We start from the raw sequence: 16,199 nt of genomic DNA, 5'->3' as shown, positions 1-16,199 counted from the left end.
GAGGCTACTGTAAGCACAGAATATGGAGAAACCGATTGGACTACAGCTGAATGTCAAGAAGACTAAAGTAATGACAACAGATTATGTAACTTTAAAGTTGACAAGGAGGACATTGAACTTGTCAAGGATTATCAATACCTTGGCACAGAAGAAGGCTAGGACTGGGGAGGGCACTAGAAAAGGTCCTCAAATGCAAAGATGTATCGCTGAACACTAAAGTCAGGATCATTCAGACCATCGTACTCCCAATCTCTATGTATGGATGTGAAAGTTGGACAGTGAAAAAGGCGGATAAGAGAAAAATCAACTCATTTGAAATGTGGTGTTGGAGGAGAGCTTTGCACATACCATGTGCTGCAAAAAAGACAAATAATTGGGTGTTAGAACAAACTAAACCAGAACTATCACTACAAGCTCAAATGATGAAACTGAGGTTGTCATACCTTGGACACATAATGAGAAGACCTGATTCACTAGAAAAGACAATAATGCTGGGGAAAACAGAAGGGAGCACAAAAAGAGGAAGGCCAAACAAGAGATGGATTGATTCCATAAAGGAAGCCACAGGCCTGAACTTACAAGATCTAAACAGGGTGGTTCATGACAGATGCTACTGGAGGTAACGGATTCATAGTGTCGCCATAAGTCGTAATCAACTTGAAGGCACATAACACCGTTTGGTTAAACGTTTAAATGAAATAAGCATCCCGTCAGTAAAGGATTTTTAGGTAACATTTTCAATAAGTTATTTATATTGAAAAAAATTGTAACAGAATATGTAACTGCTGTTTTTGTTTCCATGTATCTGTTATACTTACTTGGCAGTCATTGTTCAAAGCTCAAGAAAGCAGAGCTTGGAAGTAATTATTTACAAAAAACAAATTACTTGTAATTTATTACTTTTTGAGGAATGAGTGGGTAATTCCTTTACATTTTGATTGTAATACAACGAGGAGTAATTTTATTACTTTTGAGGAGTAATTGTAATGTTTCCAGCATTACTTTTGGGCATTACTTGGAGGGCGCGAGCAGGGAAAGTCTTCTGCTCTGATTTGTGGATAAAAATCATGCACCACAAACTGGGCTTCTGTGCAGCATTGTTCTTCCCTTGTACTCTGTGTGTGGGTACGAGGTGACAAGGGAGGAGTTGGAGAGGGAGGGGGGTTGGAGTGGAGAAAACAATTGTTTAAAAAATGGATGGTGGTGAAGAAGAATGGAGTGGAGGGGAAAAGGAGCCGGAGGACAAGAACATGGATAAAGGAGGCAGCAGCAGAATGGAGATAAAGAACTGTGGAGGTGAAAGATGACAACATGTGTGTGTGTGAATACTGTGTTTGCACTTGGCACGAAATATCTCTCTGGCTACTGTGCTGCATTTGTAGTGTTTTAACTTTTTTGCACCCCAGGAGAAAATGTTTGCTTGGGTGAGTGTCCCTTAGTTGGTGGCAGGGCAGGGTCCAGGAGGTGGTTACGGGAGAGAGATTATGCTTGCTGGCTGTGGGGGGGGGCACTTGTTTTGACATGCAAAGATCTGAGTAGTGGCCTCTGCTCCGCCTCCCTCCCTGCCTCTTTTATCAGTGGAGAGAAAACCACTGCTACCTTATGGATAAAAAGAATTATTCTACTACCTCTGTGTGTATGTGTTTATTTTTAATGTTGTTTTAGGCGATTTAGTGTGCAGCAGCCAAGGCCAGCACCTTGTAAGCACTCTAGTTTTTTGTTAAGTAACTTAGGTGTAATTGTAGTGTTTACTTTTGAGTAACAGTAAAGTAATCAATTCCTTTCAGAACAATTATAATTGTAATGGTAGTTTATTCCATTTTGGGGCCTTGTAGCAGTAATTGTAATTTATTCCTTTTAAAAAGTAATCTTCCAAGCTCTGAAGGAAAGGATTGTGTCATTTAAATCTAATTAAGCTTTTAATACATTCAATTTTTATTTTTTATTTTTTTGCTAATCGTGATGTATCCCTACTATGATCCAACATCATTGGCAAATTCAAACTAAAGAAACATTTTTGGAGAAAGAAAATTGAGGGCATGACACTATATAAATTAGAAGTGGCACAGATATGAGTTGTCACATGAGTTACAGAAGTAGTAGTGCATGGTTAGAATATACTTCACACAAATATTGGGAAATGTAAACATTATTTGTAACAATTAGTAGCTTTATGCCAAGATTGTCACTGTTGTTGCTTTATATGAAAGTTACGTTTTGTGCAAACAAAAACCATGGTTTTATGCTATAGGAGAAGAATTATAGCTCAGTGGTAGTACACATGTTTTGCATGCAGAAGATCCTTGGTTCGATCTATGGCTGAGATTTTGGAGAGCTGTTGTCAGTCTAAGTAGACAGTACTGGACCAGATGTGCCAAATATCTGACACTATTTAATTCATTTATTGAAAATGTTTCTAGCCCATCTTTCATTGCAAGTAATCTAATTAATTATTAATCATTAATAAATACAATCATGCAATAAAGTGGAGGCAAATAAAACAGATCAGTAGAACAACAGCCTCTAAAACACAGCCAAGTACATCTTAGCACAGAGTCTAGATCCCAATATCCTATAAATGCCTAGGCAAATAACCATGGAATCAAAAGGCAAGAGGAAATGGTGCCGGACATACCTCAGAGGGGAGGCCACTATAGATATTGTTGTCCCTCATGTTGCCATATAAAAGATCTCATCTGATGACAGAGCACTAAAGAGGACCTCCCTTGATGATGATCAGGCTATTATATGGGGCAGCTTCATATATGCTAGCTGCTCTGTGTACCTTTTCATTCAAAATATAGGAAAGCACACTTTCTCTTAGATGCAAGAAGTGACTGTTGACAGCAGAAGGCAATAAAATAGACCACAAAACCATGAAATCTTTATAGTCACTGCATCAATTCCAAAAGAATGTGTGCACACACTAATGGTTATTCAGAAAGTTACACATTTTAAAGACTTAAAAGCCATACATAAACATTGAACATGCATAAGAAAAAGAAGTCTGCGTAGAAATTATAAATAAGATGAGCAATGGAACAAAACAGAATTGAGTATTTAAGCATAGAGTACTGAGTACATAATTAGTGGAAGAGTCAATACAGAAAATAAAGAGAGTTGTTAACCTGCAAATACTCAGAGGTCCATGTTCAAATGCAAATGTACTTCAGGAAGAAAGAGATGGTTGTTAATAAGCATGTATGCAAAGTTGTTGCCCCTGCTATTTTACTTTACAAAGAACACTGGAAGGTGGATAATTGCTACTCTCAGCTGGAGCTACAAGAGCCCACATCTAGTCAGTTAAGGGAAAATATAGACTTAGGGTCTGAAATTCTCATAATTCAGCACTGATGCAATCTACTAACTTTTCCCTAAAAAGGTAGCAGTTACAGGCAAAACTGTGGTTATTAAACTATGACTTATGTACAGTATGTGCTTTGATTTGTAGAACACATATAATTTCAAGTGGGCCATGAAAAGAAAAGAAATGCTTGAGAACTACAGCTTTGCATCATTGGATCACCATGGTAGATACTTTAAAAGAATATGTACTGCCTAAATGTTATGTAGATCACATGATAATGGTGCCCCTGGGATATTAACAGAAATATTTCTAAGAGTGAGTTAATCATTTATGGGAGGAAAAAATGTCATCACACAGAGACTTTCTTGTCATTTGTAGCAGTGAATGAACGTAACAATGGTCAAATTTATATTTAACCAAATATTGAGGAAGATATTTTACTTATTTGTTTAGTATTACTTCAAGATGTCATTCAATATAAAATCTTCTGCTGTGCTGGCCAGTATTCACAAAAAAGTTTCACTACAGGAAAATGACCATGAACACGTCATCAACTCACTGTAATTTCAGGGCATTATAAACTACTGCATACACATGAAATGATAAACATGTTGTACAACATGCACCCTTAACGGCCTAGCTCTTATATGTAAAAAAGCAAGATATACACTCTATTACATTTTCATCTAAACACATCATTGCATTTGAAGGGTTCCTTTCTTGTTCTGTCACCTTTGATTTCACTGGTAATTTGACACTGAAAACAAAAGGTAAGCTTTAATTTACTAGCATGGTGTGTTTTATTTGAAAATTAAATCATTTGGGAGTCAGTGTCTGCATAACAGAATTTACTGTCTGTAATTAACTAACCTTTAGAAAAGCCCCTTTTTAATTTCCCCTTGACAACATATCTGAAAAATGAGACCATAATAAGTGCTGGCACAAAAGTGACTATATTAGTGTAGGAACTACAGCAAATATCAGATAAATGATGCAATCAAGTTTTAAATAAATGAAAGTTTATTCATATTATTTCTCCCTACTTGGACTCATGTGGAAATTTTATTTTTATGTATCAATTATATCAGATAATGAAATAAATCAAGTGTATGCCTTGAATGTGAGATTGAGCCTCTTGCAACTTAGAAAAAGTATTTGCCAAAGTCTATTTTAAAAAGAGAACAATATAAAAAAAATCCGGTACTCTCAAAAGTGATAAATCCCCACATTTCCTATTCTTTTTGACAGCACAATCCTATGTGTGCCTAGGAACATAAGAAGAGCCTGCTGAATATGGCCTTTGCCCATCTAGTCCAGCATCACATTGGTCAACCAGATGCCTGTGGGAAACCCGCAAGCAGGACCTGAGCACAAGAGCTGTCTTCCCTCCTGTGGTTTTTAGCAACTGGTATTCAGAAACATACCACCTCCAACTGTGGAGGCAGAGCAGAGCCATCATGGCTAGTAGCCTTTGAGAGCCATATCTTCCATATATTTGTCTAATCTCTTTTAAAGCCCTCCAAGTCGATGGCCATCCGTGCCTCTTCGCAGGAATTAATTCCGTAGTTTAACTATGTGCTGTGTGATGAATTACTTTCTTTTCTCTGTCCTGAATCTTCTAGCATCCAGCTTCATTGGATGTCCACAAGTTCTAGTGTTATGAGAGTGGGAGAAAAGCTTCTCTCTATCCACTCTCTCCATGTCATGTATAATTTTTTAAGCTTCTATCATGTCGCCTCTTACGCACCTTTTTTCTAAGCTAAAACGCCTCAGATGCTGCAGCCTTTTCTCATAGCAGAGTTGCTCCATCCCCTTGATCACCTTGGTTGCCCTGGTTTGAACCTTTTTTTCAACTCTACAATACCCTTTTTGAGGGGAGGTAACCACAACTGTACAAAGTATTCCAAATGAAGTTGCACCATATATTTTTATAATGGCATTACAATATTGGCAGGTTTATTTTCTATTCAGGTTCAGCAGCAGCTGTTCAGTCAGACTAAGATGGTGAAAGAAGAAAAACAGAGAGGATAATATACAATAAGAAGTAACCTAAATGTGCAATGATGTTATTCATCCCAATATTTACCACTGTATTTCAAATGAGTTTCTACGGCCATCTGTCTCATAAACAGAAAATCTGGTTCTCTTATAGCTTTTATTTTACTATAGTAGCCTGGACACAAGCATGTGAAAGTGAATCAACAGTTGAACAATAATGGCAAAAGTTAAACTAGTCTGCTATTTTGTATAAGGACTTTAACATTTGTGATGTTTGAGCAGAAGAGTTCCTTTGTGTATCAAAAAAGCTGCTGCTGTGCCAAATCAAAGTTTCTCTTGGTTTCACACTCTGAAAGCATCATTTTATGGTAATATCCAGGTGCGTTTGGATAGTAGAAAAACGCTTTTAATTTTGTGGAAATCTAGAGAGTGTAGTATAATCTGTCATCAAACAGCAGGAATCCACTCCTGGCAGCTGGAATGGATTTGACATTTTAGCTTGGTTTATGGTAAGCATTAGACATCAGCACCTCACTTAACAATTTTGCAGGGGCATAAATAAAGCACACACTGAGCAATTTGATCAGGTTTGGTATACGATCTTGATCAGCATGACAACAGCAGAGTTCAAGAAATGTTATCACAGTTTTCAAAGCATTCAAAGTTATAAGGATATGTATATACATTAATGAACAGCAGACAATTTCCATCACTGAAATCAAGGAACATATTCCTCCAATTCCCCCAAAGTACTGTATGCATTGCTACATAGGTGTAATTGTAATGGAAATTGAATGCATATTATAGTATGTGACTCTCAGACCCAATCTACACATTCTACAGAATGAGGTGGCCGACTTCTGAACTGTATCATTTCAGACTACAGATAGAGTTCATACTCCTCAGTATTGTCCTATCTAAAAAGCTCCTCATAGGTAGTAAAGTATAAGGGGTAGGATGGTTTTTCAGGTATCCTGCTCCCAATCTGTATAGGGTTTGGTACACCAAAACCAGCACCTTGGACTTGGCCCAATAGCTAATGGATAGCCAATGCAATTCTTTCAGCAGCTGGATAACATGTTAGCAATACCCTGCACCAGTGAGCAATCACACCACCACATTTGCACCAGCTGACTTTCCACATTCCCAGACTACAAACCTGCTCTTTCAGTTGGAGTACGACCCCATCCAAAGCAGGCAATTGGCCAATTAACAATTGCCTGCTTTGGAACTACCTACCCACAGCACCTCCATCTTGCTAGGATTCAGAGTCAGTTTACTGGCCCTCATTCAGCCCGCCACCGAGTCCAGGCACTGGTCCAGGGCTTGCATGGCTTCTCTTGATTCAGATGTTACAAATGGAGCTGGGTATAAGTGTACTGGTGACACTTTGCCCCACATCTCCTGATGACCGCTCTCAGTAACTTCAAATAGATGTTAAACAGCATTGGAGACAAGATGGTACCTGGTAGTACCCCACAGTACAACTGCCAGGGGTCTGAAAGACAATCACCCAATGCTATTCTCTGAAAACAACCCTTGACATAGGATTGGAGCCACTGTAAAATAGTGCCTCCAATACCCTTCTCACCAAGTTGGCTCAGAAAGATACAATGGTCAATGGTATCAAAAGCCACTGAGAGATCAAGTAAGAATAACAGGGTCTCATTCCCCCTGTCCTTCTCATGAAACAGTTATCCATCATGGCTATCAAGGCCAATTCAGTCCCATAACCAGGCCTGAAACCAGACTGGAAGGGGTCAAGATAATCTGTTTCATCCAAGAGTACATGCAATTGCTGCACTACAACCCTCTCAATCACCTTCCCTAAAAAGGGGGTATTTGCAACTGGTCGGTAGTTGTCACAAACCAATGGGTCCAGGGTGGGCTTTTTCAGGAGTGCTCGGATCACTGCCTCTTTCAAGGTGGCTGGAACCACTCCCTCACACAATGATGCGTTTACCACACCCTGGATCCACTTGTTCAAACCCCCTTGGCAAGCTTTAATAAGCTAAGAAGGGCAAGTGTCGAGAGGACATGTTGCTGGCCGCATCATCGCAAGCACCTTGTCTACTTCATCAGGCCACATCAACTGAAACTGTTCCCAAGACATTGCAGCAGACGTTGCACTGGAAACCTCATTGGGGACTACCGTAGATGTGGAGGGGGCATCAAGACTGCTACGGAGGCGGGCAACTTTACCCTCAAAGTGCCTTGCAAACAATTCACAGTGGGCCCCTGAAGGGTCTAAAACTCCATTTCCTGGAATTGATGTCAACAGACCCCTGACAATATGGAAAAGCTCCATTGGACAGTTACTTGAGGATGCGATGAAGGCTGAGAAGTGGGCCTTCTTCACCACCCCCACAGCCACACAGTAAGCAGAGTTATGATGTTTTACTCATACCCGATCAGCCTCACAGCACGTCTTTCACCACTTGCGCTGTAGCCATCATCCACCCTGTTTCATTGCCCTTAGCTCACTGGTGTACCAAGGGGCAAACTGGGCTCCACAATGCCAGACAGGGGGCTTGGGAGCAACTGTATCAAGAGCCTGACGCACCTCGCTGTTCCACAGCGTGACAAGGTCTACAACAGGGTCACCTGCTCTATCTACTGGGAACTCCCCCAGGGCACTCAGGAATCCTGTGGATTCCATTAGGCTCTGGGGGCGGACCATCTTAATCTGTCCACCACCCCTGCAGGGAAGGATTGGAGCCATAAGTTTAAACTTCACCAGGAAGTGATCTGACCATGACAATGGGGTGACATCCACCCCCACAACTCCAGACCACCCCTTCCTCCATCTGGAGCAAAAACCAAGTCAAGGGTGTGCCCTGCCCTATGTGTTGGGCCAGTGACAACTTGAGAAAGCCCCATGGTCATCATGGGGGCCATGAAGTCCCGAGCCCGAACACTAGAGGCAGCCTCAGCATGGACATTGATATCACCCAGCACTATCGATCTAGGCTTCTCCAACACCACAGCCGAGACAGCCTCCGCCAGCTCGGTCAGAGAAGCTGCTAGGCAGCAGGGTGAATGGTACATCAGCAGCAACCCTAGTTTACTGTCTCCTCGGCCCAACACCAGGTGAAGGCCCTCACAGCCAGCTCCAAGACAGAGTGGTTTCCTGGTGACAGAGATGGAAGTTCTGTAGACCACAGCAATTCCTCCCCCCCATCCCTGTAGCCTGTGCTGGTGTTGCACCAAATATCCAGGTGTGCAAAGATGGGTCAGATCAACTCCTTCCAGCTCACCCACCCAGGTCTTGGTAATGCACACCACATCAGCACCTTCATCCACAATCAAATCATGGATGAGAGTCATCTTATTGTGTACCGATCAGGCGTTAAACAACACACAGAGGCCAGTGGGCATAGCAGATGAGCAATGAGGAATCCATCCATAAGAGGAGTGGCAGCAAGGAACAAGGCACACATAGCCTTGCCCTTGTCTTCTATGGTAATTCCCCACATCCCTATGGCTATATTCCCCTCATCCCTATGGCTATATTCCCCTCTACCCATGATCACTGAAATTGGGGTGGCATCACCCATGTTCCTCCATATTAAGATTCCTTCTAAACACCTGATACGGACCCAACACGAGCCCACCAACAACACCTGCCAGAGCCAATTATCCCAGTAGGCCTCTGTGAGAATTGGGAACAGTCATACCCATTCAAACTTTTTCACATAGGGCCCATCTTCTCCCCCTCCTGTCTCACACCCAGGGAGGGTCAGCCTTCTGCCAATTACAGACTCTCACTCTGAAGGCATCTGGTGACTTTCTCCTATCATTCAGTTCACTGCACAGGCTCTCACCCTGTGCAGGAACTACACATGCACCACACGCCCTCCCCAACCGATCTCCTCCAGGTTGGTTTAACAGAAAACAAATTAGAAAGAAAAAAAAGGTAATAGAAGGGGGGTAGCGCCCTCACCCTCGGGACTCCCTAAGGGACTCCCTAAGGGGCTCCCCAAGGGGACCCACCGCTCAAGGGCAGCTGGGCTTTTATGACTCCAGACCCAGCCAGCAGCTGATGCAAGAGGCTGCAATATTAACTGCAGCCTCTCTCTGGAGCAAGGGTCAGGCAGTGGGTCCCAGTCCTTGCAGCACTTACCAGGGACTTCAGCTCTCCTGAGAGACAGCAACCCAAAGGAGCGAGCAGCAAGCACCCAGATGCTCAGATACTCACTCCCAGGGCAGGTCTTCTTTGGTCCCCTAGTGCTGCAGCTGCAGGAAGATGGAAGCAATACACTGAAGAACTCTATAAAAAAAGACTAAAGTAATGACAACAGAAGAGTTATGTAACTTTAATGTTGACAATGAGGACATTGAACTTGTCAAGGATTATCAATACCTTGGCACAATCATTAACCAAAATGGAGACAATAGTCAAGAAATCAGAAGAAGGCTAGGGCTGGGGAGGGCAGCTATGAGAGAACTAGAAAAGGTCCTCAAATGCAAAGATGTATCACTGAACACCAAAGTCAGGATCATTCAGACCGTGGTATTCCCGATCTCTATGTATGGATGTGAAAGTTGGACAGTGAAAAAAGGGGATAAGAGAAAAATCAACTCATTTGAAATGTGGTGTTGGAGGAGAGCTTTGCACATACCATGGGCCACAAAAAAGACAAATAATTGGGTGTTAGAACAAATTAAACCAGAACTATCACTAGAAGCTCAAATGATGAAATAAGGTTATCCTACTTTGGACACATCATGAGAAGACATGATTCACCAGAAAAGACAATAATGTTGGGGAAAACAGAAGGGCGCAGAAAAAGAGGAAGACCAAACAAGAGATGGATTGATTCCATAAAGGAAGCCACAGACCTGAACTTACAAGATCTGAACAGGGTAGTTCATGACAGATGCTATTGGAGGTCACTGATTCATAGGGTCGCCATAAGTCGTAATCGAAGGCACATAACAACAACAACAAAGCTTGGATCCTAAGATAAGTCAGCATAAAGAAGTTCTGAAAGGTATGTTTCCTATACCTTCATCCACCCGCAGTCTCCTGAAAAACCTCTCTGGACAGCTGGAATGGCATCCTGATCATTTTGGGATGGGTTGTGTGTGGGCTGCTGGCGAAGGAAGGAATCACCCCAAGTTGGACTTGAATCCTAAGATCAGTTAACTGAAAGACATTCATAGGAAGAAGGAAGGTTTTCCATCTTCTCTGACACCCCTCCCCGACACCCATCCCACAATCATTTGGGAAGGCCCACCAGCCCTCCAGAAAGGCTCTCAGTGAGATGGAAGGATGGAGAGGATAGAACTGGAGCTTTACTTCCATCAACTTCCTGATCTTAGAATCCAAGCCATGGACACATACCTTGAAGTCTCACATATGTGGTCCTGTTTTTGTTTTTTATATGAATAAAATTAATATTTGCCACTGCAATGTAGTCTGTTCTTTTGTGAGAATCTGTAAAACAAACAAGCTGAACTGCTATTCATTGAGTAATCAAAGTATCTCAAAAGAAATTAAGATGTCAACTATTGTGTCATTTTCTATGGGATCTTACAGGAACATTTAAGCAGGTGCTTCTCTCGTCTATTAGTGTCTCATATTTCATTTACCTTTTGTCTCTATTAATAAAGCACTAGACAAGAAAATAATGATTTCCCCTCCCCCTTATGTACGCAGCAAATTGTTCATTACCAGTGGCAATTTATGGTCTACACATTGCTCTATTATGAAAGAAGCAAATACATAGCCACAATGTAAGTACCATTAATCAAGTTTGATTTGACATTTTGAGCCCCCCATTACAATTGTTCCGAACAAACTGTTGTGTGTGTTAGGATAGGATGCCTGAAAGGTAGGTTCAACCCTATTCAGGTCTCCGCATTTTAAGACAAACAGATTGCACAGCTGAATAGATCTCTCTACTGAACTATCTGGCATTCATGCTTAGATTCTTTTGAATGTTGCCTTCTACATGCCTTATTCACACCTAATGGCAATGTAATGGCAAATGAACAGTCCCCTGCTTTGTAAAGGTGGAGTGAAGATAAATAATTTACTGATAAATTACCAAATGTGAGATTGGGTTTTGTTCCCATGCATCTAGGGTAATTTTAATTACTTACTGTGTAATCATATCATGTATACCCAGTAGTAATTTTAGATAGATAGATGATAGATGGATAGATAGACAACTATGCAGTTCAGTATAGCATGAGGCCAGACAGGAAAGGATTTCCACATCAATAAGAAAGAGAGCCTGCATACATACATCTGCCCTAGTTATGATGTGCATTCGTTAGCGAATTGAAAAGAACAAGTTTAAAAGATCCTTTTTTAAACAGGGGAAGGGTTATAGCTCAATCGTAGGACATATACTTTGCATGCAAAGAACCAAAATTCAATTCAATGCTAGTCCACGTCATCTGTACTGAGCTAGATGGTACCAAATGGCCTTTTTTCCTAAAAGTGGAAAGAGACCCAAGGGCCACAGTGATTCCAAAATTTATTTATATATTTTATTTACAACATTTATATACTGCTTTATTGTAAAAAAATATCTCAAAGCAGTTTACAGAAGGAATTAAAATAAAATTAATGGCAAAAAACAGTTAAAGACAGGTATTTAAAAACATTCAAAAGAATAAAACCAACAATAAGTTAAAAACAGATAAAAAGCATAATAGCTTCTACATGCCTGAAATGTTTTTCGCAGGAGCCAAAAAGAATACAATGAAGGCATCTGCCTAATGTCAAAAGTGTACTTCCAAAGCGTAGGTGCTGCCACACTAAAGGACTGATTTCCAGAGCTTGGAAAAGTTACTTTTGAATTACAACTCCCATCAGCCCATCCAGCATGGCCACTGGATGGGGCTGATGGGAGTTGTAGTTCAAAAAAGTAACTTTTCCAAGCTCAGCTGATTCCTTACAAGAGCAAAACAACAACTGTGTGGCATCCCTAACAGGGAAAGCACACCTTGAACTTGGCCTAGTAGCAAATCAGCAACCAGTGCAGTTTTCAGAGCAGAAATATTATATGCTGATAGGGTCTCACTCATGTCAGCAATCGTGCCACAGCATTCTGCACTAACTGCAGCCCCCAGCTCAGGTTGTGCCGCATGGGGATTTCTGTGACCTTGGCTGACTGGCTGCCATGATTTTTTTAGCTTTGGTTTTTGATTAGGAATCCTGACTGGTCACGGAATGCTGAATTTTCTGCCTTATTCACAGGAATCTTGTTGTGGTTAGTACGGTATTGCATTTAGGAAATCATCACTGTCTTTTCTTTTTCTTTTTCTATTTACATTTCATTTACCTCTGACCTCACATCCATAGAAACAACAACAGTGGTTCCATGCACACAGCTCAACCCCCTTAAGCCTACTGATGATGCACCTTGTTATTTGCATGATGGTTTGTTTCTTGCCCAATAGTGGTAAAAGAGAATTCACATCCTGGGAAGTGTGGCTTCAATTGCTATTGTTCCCAAGCTACTGCCTTGGAGGTAGATCAAACCATGTTTGTTTTCTCTGTGTCAGTTATTACTCACTGGAATTGGGTTGGCTGTCAAAGTGAGCTTATAGCAGCCCACAGGGTAGGCAGGAAAGGGTAGGGAATCTTTTTACTCTTAACCCATTTCTCAAACCTCTTTTCTGAAGTGAAGGGTCAAATCTGTAAAGAAGTTTGGAGGAGCCATGTTAAAAGGTAGGTGCAGGGCATTCCAGGCAGGGGGGTGGCCAACCCTGCTTGGATATGGATATGCTTGCAGAGGATCGCCAGTCAAGCGTTACCAACAGCACAATCCAAACTATATCTACTCAGAAGTAAGTCCTGTTGAGTTCTATGGGGCTTAGTCCCTTAGTAAGTGTGTTTAGAATTGTAGCCTTCAGGGGCATCCATCTTTACTCCTGAGTGCTCCCATCTAACATCTCCACAACACTAGGCTCCTTTCTTCCTACAATGGCCTTCTGATGACTGGTCTGGCCCGAGGGCTTCTTGCCAGAAGCAGGTAGGCTAGATTAAATGTTCCCTACCCAGGCTCCATCTTTTAGCTAAGATTTCTCTCTTAATTTCTAGTCAAAGGAATGTTTTTGTTTGAATTGTATGCTCCAAGCAACTGTGGTTGATGCTTAATATATCATGCTTAATGACATCACTCGGGCCCGCCCTTGACATCTCAAGGTTTGGGATGCTTCTGACCTGACAACCCTACTTAACACCCCTTACCTCCTAATCACCAGTTCCTCCCTACCCCATGCAGATCCCAGTTTCCCCACCACCTAAGCACCCTTTCCACATTCCGGCATTTTACCTTTAAACCTGCCCATCTAAACATCTCTGTCATCAAAGTTTCCACTGGCCACAGGCCACCACCATGCCACAGGCTCTCTCCCTCTCCCCCACCCCCATGTCCCGATTGCTACAAATGCAAGGAAATTGAGAATTCCCCTCTCCAGCCTGCTCCATTGTGATGAACTGCACTCCATCCTCCAGACCTCCTGACAGCTAATTTAAAAGGAATCCTGGGAATGGCTTATGCTGAAGAATGCCAAATCAGCTTTTTTGCACATAGCCATAAAAAGTGCAATATCTTGTGGTGCATGAGGAAAGAGTGCCATGGACTCTTCAGGGGCTTATGATCCTGACAAACTTCCCCATGGGTTTTAAATAAACAGCCTTAAGCTATACAACTAGGGAGCTTGAGGAATTTGATCTTTGTGAATTCGGAATTGAACTGACCTCCTTCACAACTTTTGGACTAATGTGCAGATTGGAAAATAGTTATTCTTCACATTTCACACTTTCTAAAATTTTGCAATGTAATTCAAAGCTCAAAAAAGTATCAAAATGCATTAAAAAAATTGACTGAGAAAGAATACATTTAGAACTGCTACTTTGTGAGAAAAATACATTCAAAATGTGTATTTAAATCACAACTTATGCAGACTTTAAAAAAATGCAGATTAATGTGGAAACGGGAGAAAATGGAGTTGGGAATGCTCACGTGTGAATGTGACATAGACTGGAAACAGAGTGATCCACCCTTCTTCATACACAATACACCAAGGGTGTGTGCAAAGACATTTGCCTTAAGGATACAAGCCCCCATGGCAACTGTGATGTTTAGCCTCTCAGTGATGCCTGCTTTTTCCACATACATTGTTTGACATCCATAAAAAGCAAATTAAGGCCAGGGCCTACATTAGCAATAAAGTCCGTTATCTCTATGTATCTGACAGATGGTAAATCCAGCAGTTATTACTGAGATGTCATTCCTTTTCTTCTGCTATATTTTATCTGTGGATGTGCTCTTTAAATGCTTTGGAGGGCATCTTCTTCTGAAAGAAATATGTCTAAAGTCCATTTTTTATGACATACAAGTAGCAAACTGACAGTGCTTAGCAGCCCATCTCTTCACCCTTCTCATTCAAGCTTCCAGTATATAAAATACATGGGAAATCAAACCTGGTTCATGAGGCAGGAATTGTGATTGGAAGGTTACCCTAAAAAGATGGCCCTACAACAAGACCTTCCTTGGTTCTTACAAGATCAGCAGTGGAAATAATTGGTTTTGTTCAGCAGGGTTCTAATGGCAGATGTAAAAATAGGCCAGCCTACATGATCATTTGAAAGCATGCTGATTCAGACAAGTCTAAACCTTATCAAATCTAACAACAGGACAAAAGGATAGATTTCATGATAAAGGTTTATATGAGCATACACATGTACTCATATTTGTGTGATAATAAAACCAGGATTTTTTTTATTGCTGCAAATAAGGGGAAGTCAAGGATCTAGACCTATGTGATCAGGAATTTGTTTACATTATCTATAAGGTGTAAAACTATTGTATACAATATAAGACTGGCATGCACTATTCATCCCCTGTGACTTTCATCACAGATTTGGGGATTCTGAAGGCATTTGCTTCTAGCCTTGGTTATATAGTAAAGTTAAAACACTTCCTGCCCAGGTTACTTGCCCAAAAATTAACATACCATCTAATTTTCACTCTTTCTCTTGTTCTCTTATTTAAATTAATGAATAATTAAATAATAAAAAATGGGGCCAGCCAATATGCAGCTGGAAGAAGAGAGGGAGACTGATGCTGCTTCACTGGTCTGCTGAGACCAACAGCCATTCAGTCTTTCCCTTCCCTTCCCAGAGTACAGTCAGGGTATTCTGGCCCAGGCTACAAACCCATTATCATGAGATTAAAATTAAAGCTGGCCTGTAGATCATGTTCCAGGTTGTTTCTGCAAACTTCCCTGTTTATATGTATCTATTATGGTGTTTCCAGGTTTTGAAACTGGAAGATAGAAACTGATTTTGAACCTTAAAGACAGTTTGTGCAGGGGCAGCCAAGGCGGTGGGGCAATGCCATGCCACCACCATCCAGACAGCGGCATCACTCCTGTTTACTGGGATGGTGCAGAGGTAGGGGCAGAGAGGGCAAAGTTGGGCTGTACAGGTGCACCAGTGGGAGCAGCAGGTTGGCTCTGTCAGTGCACCCATACCATCACCATCCCAATAAGCCAGGGTTGGGGAACCTTTTCTGGCCGGTGGACCAGATCCTTATTCCCCCGCCCCTGGAGGGCCACATTTGCCACCCACCTGTCAATCATGTGACATCATAGCAACATCAGATGATGCTCTGCTTTGAAGCCCCAACTGTTAGAACTTCGAAACACAGCAAGGAGCTGTTTGAAAGCCCTTTTGCAAACAGCTCTGAACTGCTCTTTAAACCTCAGGTTTTCAGATGAGCATGGGGCTGTTCCAAAAGGGCTTTCAAACAGCCCCACACTGTCCACAGCCAAAGTGAGCAGGACTGAACCCTCTGCTCACCAGACCACAGTAGTATTGAAACACACCTTCCCTCCCATCAGCTGACATCACCCAGTGACATCAGCT

Source organism: Rhineura floridana, chromosome 5, assembly GCF_030035675.1.
Source record: "Rhineura floridana isolate rRhiFlo1 chromosome 5, rRhiFlo1.hap2, whole genome shotgun sequence".
NCBI lineage: Eukaryota > Metazoa > Chordata > Lepidosauria > Squamata > Rhineuridae > Rhineura > Rhineura floridana.
The sequence above is the reverse complement of the archived record's forward strand: the minus strand, read 5'-3'. Positions refer to the sequence as shown.